General features: G+C 48.1%; 1 non-coding gene across 1 annotated transcript; it reads left to right on the top strand.

Moving 5' to 3' along the window:
* Positions 1 to 12,157: 12,157 nt before the first annotated feature.
* Trnat-ggu (transfer RNA threonine (anticodon GGU)) lies at positions 12,158 to 12,230 on the top strand. The gene has a single exon. It is a non-coding gene; the product is annotated as a tRNA-Thr (tRNA).
* The last annotated feature ends 4,168 nt before the right edge of the window (positions 12,231 to 16,398 follow it).

Consider the following 16,398-nt stretch of genomic DNA (forward strand, 5'->3'; position numbering starts at 1 on the left):
TTGCCTTTCTTGAAATCAGCTCAGCGTTCGGCTCTGTCCCTCACACCACCATCCAGGAATGCTTGGACGGCATGGGCGTTGTGGTGCACCTCAGAAGCTATGTACAAGCTTTTTTTGGCTGGCCGGATCATTCAGGTAAAGGTCGGCCGGGCGACGAGTAGACCGAGAGACAATGGCTCTGGGGTGCCTCAAGTGAGTGTACTGATCCCGTTCCTGTTAAACTTGGTGATCGCTCCCCTGCCAGACTGCATTCCTACTGGGCTGCGTTATCCAGTGGGAACTGCGGTCTACGCGGACGACTTCGTAATCCGGACGCACGGGCCAGCAAGACAGCTGTCCAAGGTGAAGCCGTGTCTCCAAGAGCTGCTGGGGGCGGTCGCAGACTTCCTGAAAAACCGTGGCTTGCAGTTTTCCGAGGCCCAGAAAAAGGCCATGATGTACCACCCACGTTGCTACCAGGAACGCAGGACAACCCCCCCCACACCCTGAGCGGCTTGCCTCTCCCGTGGTGCCTCCGGGTCAAATACCTGGTGCTCTTCATTGACTGCAGGCTGACCTGGATAGCAGCGGTGAGGGTACTCCAGCAGCCCCTGGTGGGAGTCTAGCGGGGCGTGCGGAGGCTGCTGGCACGAGGCCATAGCTGCTCGCACTCTGTGGCCGGACAAGTGTTCCATTAAATGGCGTCCTCGGCCGTCCTGTGTCTCTGCCACTTGTACACCAGCAGCCACTGCGGTGGAAGGAGCTGGAGCTGGACCAGGTCTGGAAGCGCCTGCACGGCAATGGAGCAAGGCACCAGTCTTGTGTGCTGCCTGCCCTTCCCCGCCTCGTCCACCCATACAGCGCTGGCTCGGCTGCACCTTGCTGCGGACCTGCTCCTGCAGAGGGGCAACCCGATTCAAGGGGCCGTCACCTTCACCGACTCCCGTACCCCTCTCTTGCGACTGCGGTTGGCGGACCAGCCACTAAGCTCCAGCGGCTACGTGCATCGTGTGGTGGCGGCGAAGCTTCACCTGGTGGAGTCACGCGGTTGTGACCTGCGGCTCTACTAGCTGCCATCTCATGCTGGAATCACCGGAAATGAGGGTGCTGACGACCTGGCCAGAGGTGGGGCTCGCCAGGATGGGGTCCCTGCCTACCGCGGCCTGAGGCCCTACGATGCCACAGAACCCATCGTGGCGCGGGAAATGGAGACGATGCACCCGGACCACAGGGTCATCGGCGGCCAAGCTCGACAGGTCGTGCCTCCCTGCATCAGCAGGGACGAACGCTCTATACTCCTCCGCATGCAGCTCGATTGCTGCAACATTGCAGCCCGCTTGTACCGACATGGCCCTCGGTGATTGCCAACATGTGCTGACTGCCCAGAGCCCGACACCCTGGAGAACGTGCCCTGCTCCTGCTGCCAGCACAATGCCCCGCGAGCAGAGCTTCGGGCCGGACTCCAGTCTCTTGGGCTGCCCAGCCACACCCTGATGGACCTGCTTTACGCGGCGGGCCCCAAACCATCCGGCGGGAAGTATTCCGACTTGCACTGGCCTTCCTCGAGGAGAACAACCTCATACTACGGCTGTAGCCCAATGCCTGCCGGCCAACCTTACGCACTCCTTAACTCTTTCTTTCTCTTTCTCTTTTTTGTCCTCATTTGTCCTCTCCTATCCCCTTTCATTCTTCCTCTCCCCATCCCCCCGACTGGGTTGTATGCTGGTGAACCCTCAAATGAGTTCAAAATATCCCCAGTCCACTTCTTTTCCACTTTCTGTATAAATGAAGCACTCACTCACTACCACAGGAGTTCCCTTCCCACAGCGGAGACCAGGCTGAGGTGTAGATCATCTACAATTAGAGTACAAAAGGGGAACAGCGCAACCTCATACAAAACACAAGAAGAAGAATGTGACAAACACGAGCGCTGACTTAAAACTTGAGTTGTAAGTCAGCTTGAGCTGAGTTGTAAGTCAGCGCTCCTGTTTGTCATTTTCTTCATGTGTTTTGTCTGAGTTTGCGCTGTTCCCCTTTTGTAATCATGCACCAACTCGCTCAAGCCTTAACCCTTGCTATTATTTTCGCGACCGAAGTAGACGACAGTCTAGAATAATCTTGACCGACTACTTCCTGCACCGAACAGCCCTAACGCTATGCAAAAATTAAGATCTTCAAATGAAGGGTCATCTTGTGAGGCATCGAGAGGCAGAGCATTGGTGAGGATAGGCCGGTACAGAGAATACGTGGAGCAGCGCTAGATTCCGTGATCAAGGATGGCGAATGGGGTCCCCCGGCCGTGACGACAATACAGAGGTGGAGGCGCCTTCGGGTGAATCCATTTTCTAGTGATGTGGGGTGGGAGGGCTGCGCTGGCCCTTTTTTTGCTAACAAAGTCCGGCATCGGGCCGCAGATCGAGGCATCGGAGAAGCCAAAACGAGATATTCAGAGGATGGGGTAGCAGATGAAAGACCGCACTTCCATGCCTGAGGTGCGTGATCAAGTTGAAGGCCAGGGTAGGGGAAGGCTGGCGCCGCGGGGTCGGCCATTGCAGGGGTACTAGCAAGGCGCTCCCGATCTGCATCATGTTCAGATTGGTTGCCCCTATCGGGATGGAAGGCCGAGAGATGGAAGAGCCATTGAGAGGCTGTTTGCCGATGCCTGCAACTCTACCCATGTCTTCAATGCATTCGTTGTCGGCGGCCTCAACCCAAAGTGTGTGTAGTAAAACGAGCTGCACTGTGTCCAAATCCAAAAAATATTTTAGTCTAGGAGTCCGCAGCATCCGCCTGGTTCTTCCGTGTTTAGTTTTTTTCCCAAAAAATATACGGAAATCTTTTTCACGCTTTTAATGTTATCAAGAGCAAGAATTATAAATGATTGAACATTTTTTGGTAAACTTTTGTACGTTTCAGTATTATTTTTGAACATCCCTTCGATCCAACGCACACACTTTTTGAAGCAGTCTGGTGCGCCTAACTAATGAGGCCGCGGTATGGTGCACTGCGGGCTCGTCGTGGAGGGTGTTTCATTTTGCTATCAATATTTCTAATGGGGAGCTCCAGTTGTAAGCAGTGCCACTGGCGGCCGCAGCTTGCCAGTACACTTCAAACGTTTTGTTAAATTCATTCATATCAATTGCTTAAATGGTCCTATTTCTGAATTTTACGGCATCAAGTTTTAGAACAGTTGAGTTTGGTTAAAACAATTTAGGTGGCACTGCTACAACAAGAGCCCGTGAAACGCTGGCGCTCCATACGATGTTTATCGCAAAAGAAATCCGCTTTTCGTATTTGTTAGTCTTCCGCACCACACAGGGAATGCGGGACTAGCTTCTTGGTTTTCTCGGTCACTTGGACAGTGTTGAAGTTGGTGAAAATAGTGGCTACGAGGGGACTCAGTTGTCCCCAAGAAAATACGACGTCATGGTAGTGTCACCCCTTTACCGTGGGTCCAAAACCACCCTGTACCCACATTACCTTGACCCGTCTGCTGTTTCGAAAGGTACGCAATAAGGGAGCTCACATCCTGCCAGTACCGTATCTTCGCAGCTCCCGTTCATACTGTCTTTTATTTGATGGTACTGAAGCCAATTCCCAACGTTAAGAGACTACGCCAAAACTCTCCTTAACGACGGAACATTACAATTACGCTCCGGCCATCGGTGAACGGGGAAGTGCAACAATAGTTTAAAATGTCTGCAAAGCCATATGATCTCCCCAACCTTTTATTCCCGTAAGCGCTTGACTTTTCATATGCGTCGTCTTTGTTCCTGGGATTTGGTCATGGCCTGTGCCTGTACCGTAAAGAGCTGCATAAAAGCCAGCAACCAATTTAGGTCAGACACAGTGAGGCAGCAGTTGCAGCCCACCTTGTGTGCTTTCTTGGAGCTGCTAGCTCAAGCTGTCCGGAATGTGCCCTTTGCAAAAATGAATCCAGTACACCGCAGCCTTGTTTTACACGACGTCTAGCACACCTAATCATGAAGCGGTACACTCTCGCACCTGCTTGTGAACGCTGGGTGCGCCACCAATGTAACCTCTTTCATAAACGCAGGCATCCAGAGGGGATCAAATAGCGGGATCCCCTTGGCGTCCCATCCGTAATTCATTTGTCGCATTTTTGGCTCACTTGGCGGCTCCTCGGAGGAACGCGCCTTCCCATTGCAGTGACCGTTCTGGTCCCAAGGGAAATATGCAGCGTAATATCTCATGCCTTCACCGAACTTCAAGGTCATCAGCTCGGGGGCGGAATTGCAATATTTTCAGGACCATTACTGCTCCGTCCCGCTAATCACGCTTGAAAATATCTACCTGTACGGTGGGCTGCCAGTGCTATGCGGACAGTATTTAACCCTTCAAATGAAGCCATTGCGGATGGTCAACACTTCGAGAGAAATAATAAGGTATGCCAAGGAGCGACCACTGTACCCTGCCACTCTGTCGGCGTATTCTAAACTGAGAAGCCGCCTTTTTGGAGTATCACCAGGTACATCTGAAGGTAAGGCTCGAGGCACATGCTTAACAATGGGGCCTTCAGGCCCATTGTACTGTAACCTGTTTTCCGGAGGACGTGCACACGTGTGAGTGCTTCTGGCCGAGAACCAATGAACACTTGTCGGTTTGAGTTGAAAAAAGGAGTGTGCAGGTGGCTACAATGAGGAAACGCCGCGTGGTGAAATAAAATTAGGCTGTAGACTTGCCAGATTTTGCCCCTCGTTGACAGTATTCAGTACCATTTAAAGGCTTTTCGTCTGGAAAGCATTTCGTCCACTGGTCAGGGTTAGTGTCTTTTAGTCGGGCTTCTCGAACCATGGTTCTCCCGACGAGAACCACGGTTTCCAATAATAGGTGCGGTAAGCAAGATTCACCTGAAAAGCGAGGGTGAACTTGATAACGTGCTCACCCCAGTGATCAGCCGAATAAACGAAGATAACGGGATGATTGCGATCTCAGTTTGCATAACAGAACATAGCATAATATTTTGTTTAATAATAACGTCCGTATACCCCTTAGGAATGTACTTGTCTTACTTTGGAATGAGGGGTACTAACGTTTATATCCACGCAAGGTAACATCCGGAGTTAAAGGCCAACTGCACTGAAGAAAGAGAGAAAACATTTTATTGAGCCCAAATGTGAGAGTGGAACCCTAGTCCGGGAATCCATGCGTTGCCCTCGCCGTCTTGGCCCGTGTCACCAGGAGAGTCTGGTCCTCCGGTTGACAGCTGGTCAACAGTGTCTCCCACAGCTCGGGAAAGGAACAGGTGGCGAGGGGTGGTAGGGCTGGGTTGTGAGCGCATTCCACAATTATATGCTGGAGGGTACCTAGCTGTGGACAAAACTTGCATAGCGCGGTGTACTGTGTGGGAAACAATAAATTCATTCGAACCGGGTGAACGTACGTGCCTGCTTGTAATTGTCGGAGTGTTATTTCCTGAGTTTTGCTGAGGGATGGGTGAGGGCACGGGAATTTTTGTCTGGTGGTCCGGTAAAATTGAGTAATTTCCTGATAGGTGAGAAGTGGCGTCGGAGCTGCGGTGACCTCTGGGGCTCGGTGGGCCAGTTCGCGAGCCCGTTGGTGGGCGAAGTTGTTGCCCGTTACAGAGGCATGGGAAATTTCACCTCAGCCAAATTTACTTTGAACGTACACTACCGACCCACAAACCAACTGATGCATGAGTGGTAGCCCCGTAAAAGGCGTTGTTAGTCAGTCATACGCGTTGAAAATGGCTCGGTCGCAGGTGACGGTCACCTACCGGCGGATTGCGGAGGCAACCTTGAAGCGGAAGTGATATTGTGGCTGGCCGGGTTCTTTTCCCGACGGCAGCCAGGATAACTGGTCTAGGCCCCCTGCGCGCGCCTCTCTGAACGCTGCTGCGAGGGCGAAGCGTTGCACACACGCTTGTTTTGTCGGGATGGGCGCGTGCGGCTCGGACGCCGGTTGGGACGGCCTGAATGTCTATTCAGCCTGGCCGAAATGGCCGCGCTCTTCTGAGTTCTGGTTTCGAAATCCCCGCATTTGGACGGTCGTTCGCGCATTGGATACGCGCATGTAAGTGTTATGTTTTGTATGTAGCAGTATTTTTAGGAAAATAAGGTTTTCAAGAGGTCGAAATTTTTAGTGCCCGCGGTCTTTTATCGGGAGTAGTGCGGCAATTCTTACCTTACAGGAAAAACGTCATGTTTGCTCTTAATTATAAAACGTGTAGCGAAGTCGCAGACGAGGTAACGAGACTGCTTTTGTCAGATTCGAATGCTCGCGGTGGTGCTAAGGTGTTGTTGTGCAGAGACGAAAGACCCGGACCGTATCCTTGCCGCTCTGGAACCGTTTAATTCTGACTAAAAAAACAATAACACCCGTGTGTGGTGGCTTCGGCGCACTAAAAGACTCCCTAGTGGTCACTGTTGAATCTCCCGACAGGTATGAGCCAGTTATTACCATAATCATCATGAAAGCACCCCTGTCAGTAAAGTGATCACCCCCGCTAAGTGCAGCCATGGCCCATGTCTCAATTCCGTCGTTCTTCCGCTTTATTTTCTGGTGCCGTTAAACCCATGAGGGTGACCGCGCACGAAGAAGGAGACCACCGACGTCACCTCTGGCTTGAGGTACCCAGAACCCCGTTCCGTTGACTGCTGTTTCCGCTGATAAGCTCCACCCTCAGCCGGATGTCGGCATGGCTGGCCCAGACAGTCCAGTGACGATCGACAGTAAGTGTCGAATAGATTAGCTGCGCCGGCAGCAACGCATCTTTCGCGTAGCTACTGCAAGACTGCTCAAGGCAGCGAACGCGCTCTGGAAGCCCCGTCTCCATCTCCGCATGACTTGCAAGCGACCCTTGATCTGCTTGAGGGTGAAGATGCCACAATGTACGAGATTGAAAGGAGAATCTTAGAACTGCTTGAACGTGACAAACTGGACCAGGACTACTTCGACGCGTTGGCGTGCCGAGGAGAGATATGCCGCACCCTCATGTGACCAGGTCACCAGGTCGTCCGGCATGACCGTCGCCACCAGCGTGCCCGTCAGTCCAGCCAAGTTTCTTTCGATATTTGACCATCATGTCCAACGGCGTTCGCACGGCAACCGGCAGAGGCGATCCGTCTGACGTCCACTTACAACCATCAACCTTGCAGGTTGTCCCACCAACGCTGCAGGTTAGCAGGGTTAAGGATGCACCACCTGAACTGCAGACGCTTGAGAACCATTTCCAGGGGATTTCCCATGACCACACGGTCTTGTCCGACACGCTGCGGCCAGAGGCTTCGACGCGAGGAAAACCTAGCCCATCACGCGAGGAAAACCTAGCGAGAACGCACTCTGCCATTTTCCGTACATCGCGACGCCGGAAATCTCTACTACTAACAACAGGAGGTCAAGACCTAGTCCACAGAACTGCTCGAGGACGCTAGTGCAAAAACCATTTCAGTCCAACGCGACGTGCGACGAGCAGAAGCTCTTTTTGCCCCTGCGAGAATGGGAGAATACGATACAGACCGATACCGGGAGCACTTCGTATACTAGCGCCCCTGAAGTGTCCGTCAAGGAACAAGCCGTCGTAGCAGCCAAAGCTTCACTTTTCCGAAGTTACGTAGAAGCGAGCGTACGAAGAAACGATAAGCGTGATGAACATGATAAAGCGCCTGTCGCCGTCAAGGAAGGTTCAACGACAGCAACCCGAGCAGACAACCGAAAACGTGAGGTCGAAGATGTGAAAGAAAAGGTAGAATGTCTGCCATCTGTGTTTGAATATATCTGTGTTCCCGACTTCATGAAGGATGAATACTTGCCGGACCTTCCTGGAAGCCAGCTAGCTGCATTCGTAGAATTATTTCAAGCGGGTGCACCTAAACTCCAATATGAATCCTTCCGTGTTGCTGAGGGTGGAAGGTCTAAACCACCTTTGATGACACTTTCTCGTCACAGCGACCAGCCACTGCGGCCTGGTCCGAAAGCCGCCGAGCCATATTCGGGCTTGAATCCCATCAGGAAAATGCGCTCGCCAGAACCGGAAACCGCTAAAACGCAAACAGGAGACAGGCACAAGACCGATCAGAATCCACCGTCCAACTAGTTGCATCAGAGCTGCAGTCACAATGAACCGTTAAGACTTTCACGGCAACACCTTCAGCAAAATACGTACTCGACTGAGCGACGGGAGACATCTGGATCCCAGGGTGGAGCCCAGAACCAAACTGGAGCCCAGTTTGGTTGTCGGCTGCTGCACCTTTGGCCCGATTTGGCTGTAATGAAAGCTCCGAGACGGTGGCTGCACCGCTGGAGTCACAAAGAAACGACAGCGTTTGCCGACAGCTGTACCAGTAGTGGTATTATGGACCGGAAAACAAATTGTTAGGATGGTGGCTTGATTGCTCGGCGTGCGTACAGCGTTTTTTCTGATGGCCAAATACGAATGTTGTGCAGGAGAGTTTGTTGCTGGGCTAGTTCGTGCATATTAAGTTTAGAAGAAACCAGCTGAACATAGAAACAAAGGACTAAATGTTAACAAAAAGTGACAGCGACAATGCCAATGCCAATGCCAGCATTGTCCCCGTCAGTTTTTGTTAACATTTAGTCCTTTGTGTCTATGTTCAGCTGGTTTCTTCTAAACTTAAACGAATGTTGTCAGCGCGAGAGTGTGATGAATCTCTCGACGGGTATGAGCCAGTCATTACCATAATCATCATGAAAGCACCCCTGTCAGTAAAGTGATCACCCCCGCTAAGGGCAGCCATGGCATGGCCAAGGTCTCAATTGCGTCGTTCTTCCGCTATACTCACAATTAATCCGGAGTCCTCCCCTATGGTACACCTGAAACCTCAAGTATAGCTTCAGCGGGTGAGAACCCGGTAATGAAAAAAATAATGTTTGGTTGCATTTTATTCATATTTTATCAACGTAAATAGCGCAACAAAGCAGATAACACAACGTAACCTAATTGTTAGAAAGGGTGGACACATCGCTCTGCGTGGATATTGGGGGAAAAGCCGGTTTATATAGGTTACATCCGGCGGAGAAAGCCTGCGGAGCGCGCAAATGCACACAGAGAAACTGCAGGAGGCTTTCTAAAATTAAACAGTCAATAGTTGGCGCCCGTGTTTGTCACTCCCCACATTGTCCCGTCTTAGAGCTGCTTAATGCGTACCCACAGAAAAAGCCGCGTTTGTAGGTATTGGTGGCTCCCGTCAGGGTTGTTTAATAATGCATTCGCTGAATCTCGGCGGAGGATACTTTAGACGGCGCGTTTGGAGGTCCGGACACTCTTACAAAACGGAGTGTACGCTGTGCTTCACTCCATTAGTGCAGGATGTGTAGGTGAAGACGGTCACAGATTACTGGTCCTCGGCAGCAAGCTGGTGGCGCTTCGAAACATACGCAGTGCAGTTGTGTCCATCGCCTCCTGTTCTGTTGTAGCTCAACGAATAACTTGTTTGCTTTTCGAGTCCTCATCCCTAAGGCCGTTCGCTATTCTTGATTGCCACTAAGTCAAAAGACCATTGGGAAGGGCCTCGGGAATTGTTGTCTATAGGGCAGTGGTAAATTATATTTAACTCTTTATCTCCTTTAAAAGATCGTTGAAGACCTCATCTTGATGTGCAGCGGAGATCGTGCAGCCTAGGTCCTAATCTTTCTAATCAATAATTGTATTCTGTCGTATTGCACCTTACTAGTCGATACGGTGAGGCAAAAAATATTGAGAGGAGACAAATAGCCGTGCCTATTTGGCAGTCTCAGAATGAGCTAAAATTTTCACTCTGTAGAAATGGCAGTTCTCAGCTCACATCAAGACATTAAGGAGCAAGGCAGGTGATATATAATAGAATATTCACGACTGTTGCATTATCTGTGAACCGCGTACATAATAAATTGCCCTTTTAATGCTGCATATTTCCGGTGACGATAAATTGTTATCAGATATTCTTATTAAATGTTTGACAGAATTGCTGTATTTTTATGGCTTGGCTTCTAAAAGCGAATAATCACGATTTTCCCAGATTTTGTGCACTAGAAAAGTTGGAAAGGTGAAGCGGCATGCAGAAATCTTGCTATTCTTTCGAGCCAGCCGAAGCTCCAACAATAGCTGTATGCTTAAAATAGGTTTATTATTGTTTCATTCCAAACGTACAACGGACAGCTTTCGAATGCGGATGGCTAACCGTTGGAGCCATTGGACATGGGATCAGCGCATGTCTAAGCACACCGCTTTTTGTCTTCTCGGCTACACTGCAAGAAGTCTACAAGCTTTTCTTCAACCGTGGCTTTGTTTGTCCTTGTTCTTATTCTAATAGAAAGGATACAACTAAGAATAGTGCCAACATTGCCTCTTCAAACTATACGTTGGGAGAAATTAAACAGCCACGTTCAGCAAATTGCGACCTATCACAATTTTGCTCAGACCTCAGCCCGCAAAATTGAAGTCTCGAAGTACAGGCTCATTCATAAGACTAATCTCTGCCACAATAAATGGCACTCGTGATATATCAACAGCAAACACTTTTGTCATAAGGATACTGAATTTGAAGTAGTTAATGTGGATTTTAGCACATTTTCTTGCAACTTGTTCACACTAATAACACAGTCATTTACCTGGAACAGCTCTTTAAGCCAATAGGTGTATTCGCTGGTATGCTGCCATGTCCACTGCTCAGAATTAAAACTATCTTCTGACCAAAGTAGGCTTCGGCATATGAAATCGGCAATGTTCTGCATTGAGCTGATTTGAACTAGTTTGCAATTGAAGAGGCCAGAAAGGTGTTGCTCGCAATTGTAGTACACCTAAAACGACAGTTAACAAAACTCGATTTTACAAATTGACCACTCTAACCCAAATTGTGATTCCCTGGCAGGTGCCTATGCTGCTCAATGTTTTATGAACTCGAACCAACGGAAAAGATTCACTGACATTCCCGATTTAATGAAGGATTTCCAGAAGCACAGACACCAACAAAAGAAAATTTTCGAATGTATTTCGTCAGAACACCACGAAAGTTAAGTGCCAGGTTAGAAAAAAAAACGAGGCACCTAGTTTCGTTTGTACGGAGTTTTTGAAAGATGAAAAAATTCTGCAGTTAGTTTCCGGTAGGCTGAAGACCCAGACACTGCTAAAGCTCCTGTGCCCACTCCACGCGAAGTGATGGAAGCTATCGGGTTGCTTAGGCGCTTTGCTTTGGCTCAGGGAGGAACTGAGAACACGTTGAATGTGTTTCAGGGCTTCGAATGATTTGTCTGACCAAGCTAACGAAGCAAACAGAAGCAAAAACCAGAGAGCTTTCTGATAGGCATGAACTTCGTTTCCACCCGTAGTCCTACCGCTTTATCATTTTTAACCGCGGACTGCAATGCTTTGTAAATTATCAACAGGTGAGCGCCGCGACCGCCGCAAATACGATGCCATGGTACCTGCTGGGAATCGTCTCCCTTTCGACATGAATTAATGCAATCAACTGCATGTAAACTGACACTGCCGAGTTTATGAAGTTCTCGACTTAACAAAATAATTCGCGGTTCCCGGGGACTTTGTTAGATCGGGATTTAACTGTAATAACCAAAATAAAGTGCGCGGTTGTGTTGGCTCCAATGAGGCAACCCAACCTGCGTAGGAGTGGGCCGATACGGCCTCGCAGGGGATGTCAGAATTGACTTGAATTTTTATTTACCTAGTATGTTTCAGCTGGGTAGCCATATGTCGCATATGGCCTTGAATAGACATCAAATCCTGAGATGATAAGGCTAACTGTACACAAAAACAAACCTGCCTGAACTCCTCTGAGTAGCTGCCAATTTATTTATTTGTGCAGGATTACCTACACACAAATATATTTCACTGTGCCGTAACGTTTATGCGTTTTAACGATTAATCCACGATAGCGAGAAATTTATTGGTACTCCTCACTCTCCCACAGAAAAAAAATTCTCGGGGCACTTACATCAAGTTGTGCTTTGAGTCGGAAACTTCGGTATAATAAGAAACCTCTTTATTCCTGCGTCTTTTTCTTCGTGTTAGTTTCTATTGTTACGGCTGAACTTACGTCAGAAAGAATGCTGGCACACGCCACAGCTTCACTGTAACCAGGGTTCTGGGCGGTTGGTCCGAGTGGCGCTGGCTACCAGCCCAAGCTCAGGAAACGAAAACACCTGAACGTAAATACCCCAGAAAGTGGAGGCTAAAGTAGCCCCGCCGGTAGCGTAGTGGTTATCGCACCAGACTGGTATTCTGGTGGTCGTGGGTTCGGATCCCACCTGGCGGGCATTTTTTCTCCACTTTCTTATTTTCTAAATTATTTGGCTTGAACTACTACATCCTCCCCTTTGCTTTCCGAGGTCTTCCTGACTGCCAAATCTTATTTCTGTCTCATTTTCAACGAGCCCCTCATTTCCTATTGTGATTCGCTACATGCATAGCGAGGGCCTCTGTTCTGGCAGTCTTGGTGCCATAGGAAGCTTAAGAGGGTTCAACACTGGTCGACCACTCTCGACATATCGTAGACGCTTGAGTCACAGCCAGGGGGTTAAGAAGAAGGTCCCCTTCACCACGAGTAGTCCGAGTGGCGCTGGCTACCACCCCCAAGCGCAGGAAACAAAAACACCTGAACATAAATACCCCAGAAAGAGGAGGCTAAAGTAGCCCCGCCGGTAGCGTAGTGGTCAAAGGGCTTAAAGGGCTTAAAGCCCTTAAGCTCAAAGGGCTTAAGGTTCACTCATGAGGTGCCAGTGAATGGCAGTATACAGTTTTTAGATGTGAACCTACAGTTGCGTGATAAGCACATTTGCTGGGCATGCCAACCTCGATCTAAAAAGCAGATTTTAAATTACGGTTCGGCGCATTCAAAGGTGGTCAAGCGCGGTATAGCGATGAACTGTCTGCGCGGCTCCCTGGACAAGTCATGCCGCCACAGGGTTGCTGAAAGTATTGACGCGCAGGTGGCCCGCCTGACATGTTCTGGGTTCCCCCGTGAACTGGTTGCCTCTGTGGCTGAAAGCCTCATCAAGAAGGTTAAGGCGGGTACTAGTTCTCCAAAAGGAGACGCCGACAGCCAGCCTAGGTTGCGGAGGGTAGCAGTACCATATGTTCATCAGCTCACACACCGCTTGAAAAAAGTGGGCAAAAAATGCGGTGTAAATGTACTGGCTACTGCCCCTGGGAAGCTGTTGCGGATGTGCCCAGCTGTCAATGAAGATAAGAGGCAAGGCTGCACAATAAAGCATACCACCAGGTTTGTACCCTGCAGAACTGGCGTTGTTTACAGCATTCCCTTGCCCGGCGGCAAATGCTATGTAGGGCAGACGGGGCGATGTATAAATGACCGTCTGAGGGAGCATCGGGCTGCAGTTTCATCGCTTGCTGGGGGGGGGCCACTTGGCCGACCATTGTAAGCGGTGTCCTGATTGTGTTCCAGCATTTGGCGCTACACGTGTCTTAGATAGCGGGCGCGACAAAGTAAAGCGCGAAATTTCTGAGGCTTTCTATATTCAAAAGGAGGCAGATAACTGTATCAGTAAGCCTTCCATCGCTCTGACGGCAAAAGAGCTGAATTTTTTGCAAGGCCGCATGCGCGGGATGTAATTTGGTCGTGTGGGTCGTACGCATTTAAGATTGTGGACGGTTTTATCTCTTGTGTTTGTTTTTATCACTTGCAAGGTCTATCATCCTTGTCTGTTGGCATTTTCTTATATTACGTGTTTCTTGTGTAAACTTTTGCGTTGTAGACTGCCGGCCTTTCTTTCTGTATATATATATGTATATGTATATATATATGTATATATATATATATACACTGCCGGCATTTCTTTCTATATATATATATATATATATATATATATATATATATATATATATATATATATATATATATACTGGGATAGGGGATATTAAAGCATTATCGTATGTCTTCCCCGCAACTTGGTAAATTAAGCGCGATACTAGGAGCCGTATCTCCAGATGTGCACGTGCTTGCGCTGTAGAGTTCTGCAAGAAAACACGACGAATACAGTATAAACTGCCTAGTCAAACAAAGGTCTCTGAAACCATTGCAGTAAAAAGAGTGACATATACGGGCAGCAATACAATCGCTGCCAGCTGGATACAAGCAAACGTGTCTTATTCGCCCTTCCATTTTCATGTCGAACTGGGAACAATGGAAGACTTAAACACTAACTTTCGGCTACGTACGCACGTGAGGCTTCGACAAGTATTGATATGTATAATAACTTGAAAGCCTGTACAATGGCAAGCATGCAGAAGTGCAGCGAAGGGTTCTTTTATTCTTTCGCATTGCGTGCCTTCCGCTTTAGCAGACATGAAATGAAGTGGGTAATGTACTGAGCAGCACAACGCCTCAGTAACTGGGACCGTGACCCTCACTTACTACTGCCAACATGCAACAGTCTTCCCGAAGCGCCTTCTGGGAAACTATAAAAACATTTTCCCCTTTTAATTGGCGTGTGGATATCGGTAACACGATAGCTTCTAAAATCCGCGGTCTGTGGTAAATTCCATTCTCGGAACCGGCTACTCTAGGTTTATTTTTTTGCACTGAGGATGCAACAATCTACAGAGAAACGCGTTCACAGATAGCTAAAATGCAAAAACATAAGCAATCAGGAATCGTTCGAAGTGGGAAAGCATCGTGGCGAATTGAATACGTCTTACCGTCGAATTGGCTGCTCTAGGGCACTCAGTGGATAGCAGACCGCACAGGGTTGTTGGGGTCCGCTGGGCTGCCGGGCGAGTAGAGAAGCGGCCAGACGGGGAAAGTGTGCAAGGCGTACTTGATTTATTTTTAAATAGTGTAATACGTTTTGAAGGTTTTCCTCAGATGGGTATGCAAGGAAACTGGGACATTTTACCCAAGCAATAAATGAAGAAAAGAGGCATATAAATACACAAATGTGTTTAAAAAACAACTCAAAGCACGACGAAGCCCTTACATTCCGCAGTGCAGGAATAATTCAAACGTACAGAGCGTGTTACAATGCTAAGTCGGCACATTTATACATTCAAGTTGCGGCTAGATGCTAGAGATAGCTACAAAACTTCGGTGTTGGTTAGTTTTTTTCAAACGTTTACACAACGAGAAAAGAATGAATATTTATAGTTGTTGTTAGGGGCTACGTAGGGAGCTATTTTGAGCGCAAGCATTTGTCGAGTACCGTATCTGGACCAAAATGCAAGGAGTTTTCTAAGGTCGGCCTTTACTGTTTTTTTATTACCTGATATGTAAATTGTTGTATCTTTAAACGATTTGTTCCATTTAAAGTCGGTAGATTTGTTTGAGCGGTAAGTTGCGTTATTGTAGTGTGTCCAAAAGTGTTATAATTAGAACAAGTGGCCTTTTTTACACTCTTTCCAAGCTGTTGATATTAGTTTTAGGCAAAGTGTCCTCGATAGTGAAGGCGTAATCGAAAGTTTGTATAATTACCGATTCATATGCGAGTATATATACTGATAGGTTTGATAGTTTCAAAGCTCTTCTAAGGAAGAAAAGTTTCCGAATTGCAATGGTAGTACCGGTAGCAATGTGTTTGCCTAAGTTAAAGTCATTTGTGATTCATAATATACGATATTCGCACTGTGTGACTTCTGAAAATGTACTGTGGTTAATGCAGTGACCATGCGTTGGTTAAGTTAGATTAGCTATATGAACCTCCGCTCTTCAAGTTGTTTTATGAATGCTTTAGGCCTCTTTTGTGTTGTTTTGTTTGTGATTCACGCTCTTCCCAGCACGCTGAAACTAATGGGTGGGCCTTTCTGTGTTTCATCTGAGAGGGACGTGTCCCGAAACGTTTGCGGCCAGGGAGAGTACTCTTGTTTGTTGTGTTCTTCTCTGATGCACCCGGCTTGAAATGCGTTGCGGCGAATGAGCCTTCAGTGGAAGGTACAGTTTTCAGAGAAAGCCGATGCCGCTGTGTTCTCTCATGGAGCCATTCAAACTTTTTCAGCTATATTCAGTGCCCCCTTCAAGGCTGAGTACTTTAACAATGGAGTGGGTACAGCAGCTGCCACTCAAAGTTGTAGATATCGAAGGCTTCATTCGGTTACTTGGGTGCTAAAAATAAATTGATAGAATATCATCAGTTTTTATTGGACATCAGTGGCTTTTCCTAATATTTTTGTCAGGAAAAAACTCACCTTGAAAGACATTGCGATTATACAGAATTGTTGCGGCTTCTTGTATTCGCACATAGTTTACCTATTGTTTCTAATTTTGAACAAAACCAGATAAACCAATTATACATAACGACTAATACACAAAGAATACTGAATTTTAACGAAACACAAGTTTGGACATATTTTAAAGGCGATCTGGCGAATACCGTCTATTGTGCAGCCTGCGCCCTGAGACATTTCCAATGAAAGTGACGCAAGGGAGTGATCGTCGCGACATGGTAGGGAAATTGTACCGTCATACAGGTTTT

This window comes from Haemaphysalis longicornis, unplaced genomic scaffold (genome assembly GCF_048455015.1).
Source record: "Haemaphysalis longicornis isolate Haplotype H1 unplaced genomic scaffold, Haemaphysalis longicornis Haplotype H1 scaffold_81, whole genome shotgun sequence".
Taxonomy (NCBI): Eukaryota; Metazoa; Arthropoda; class Arachnida; order Ixodida; family Ixodidae; genus Haemaphysalis; species Haemaphysalis longicornis.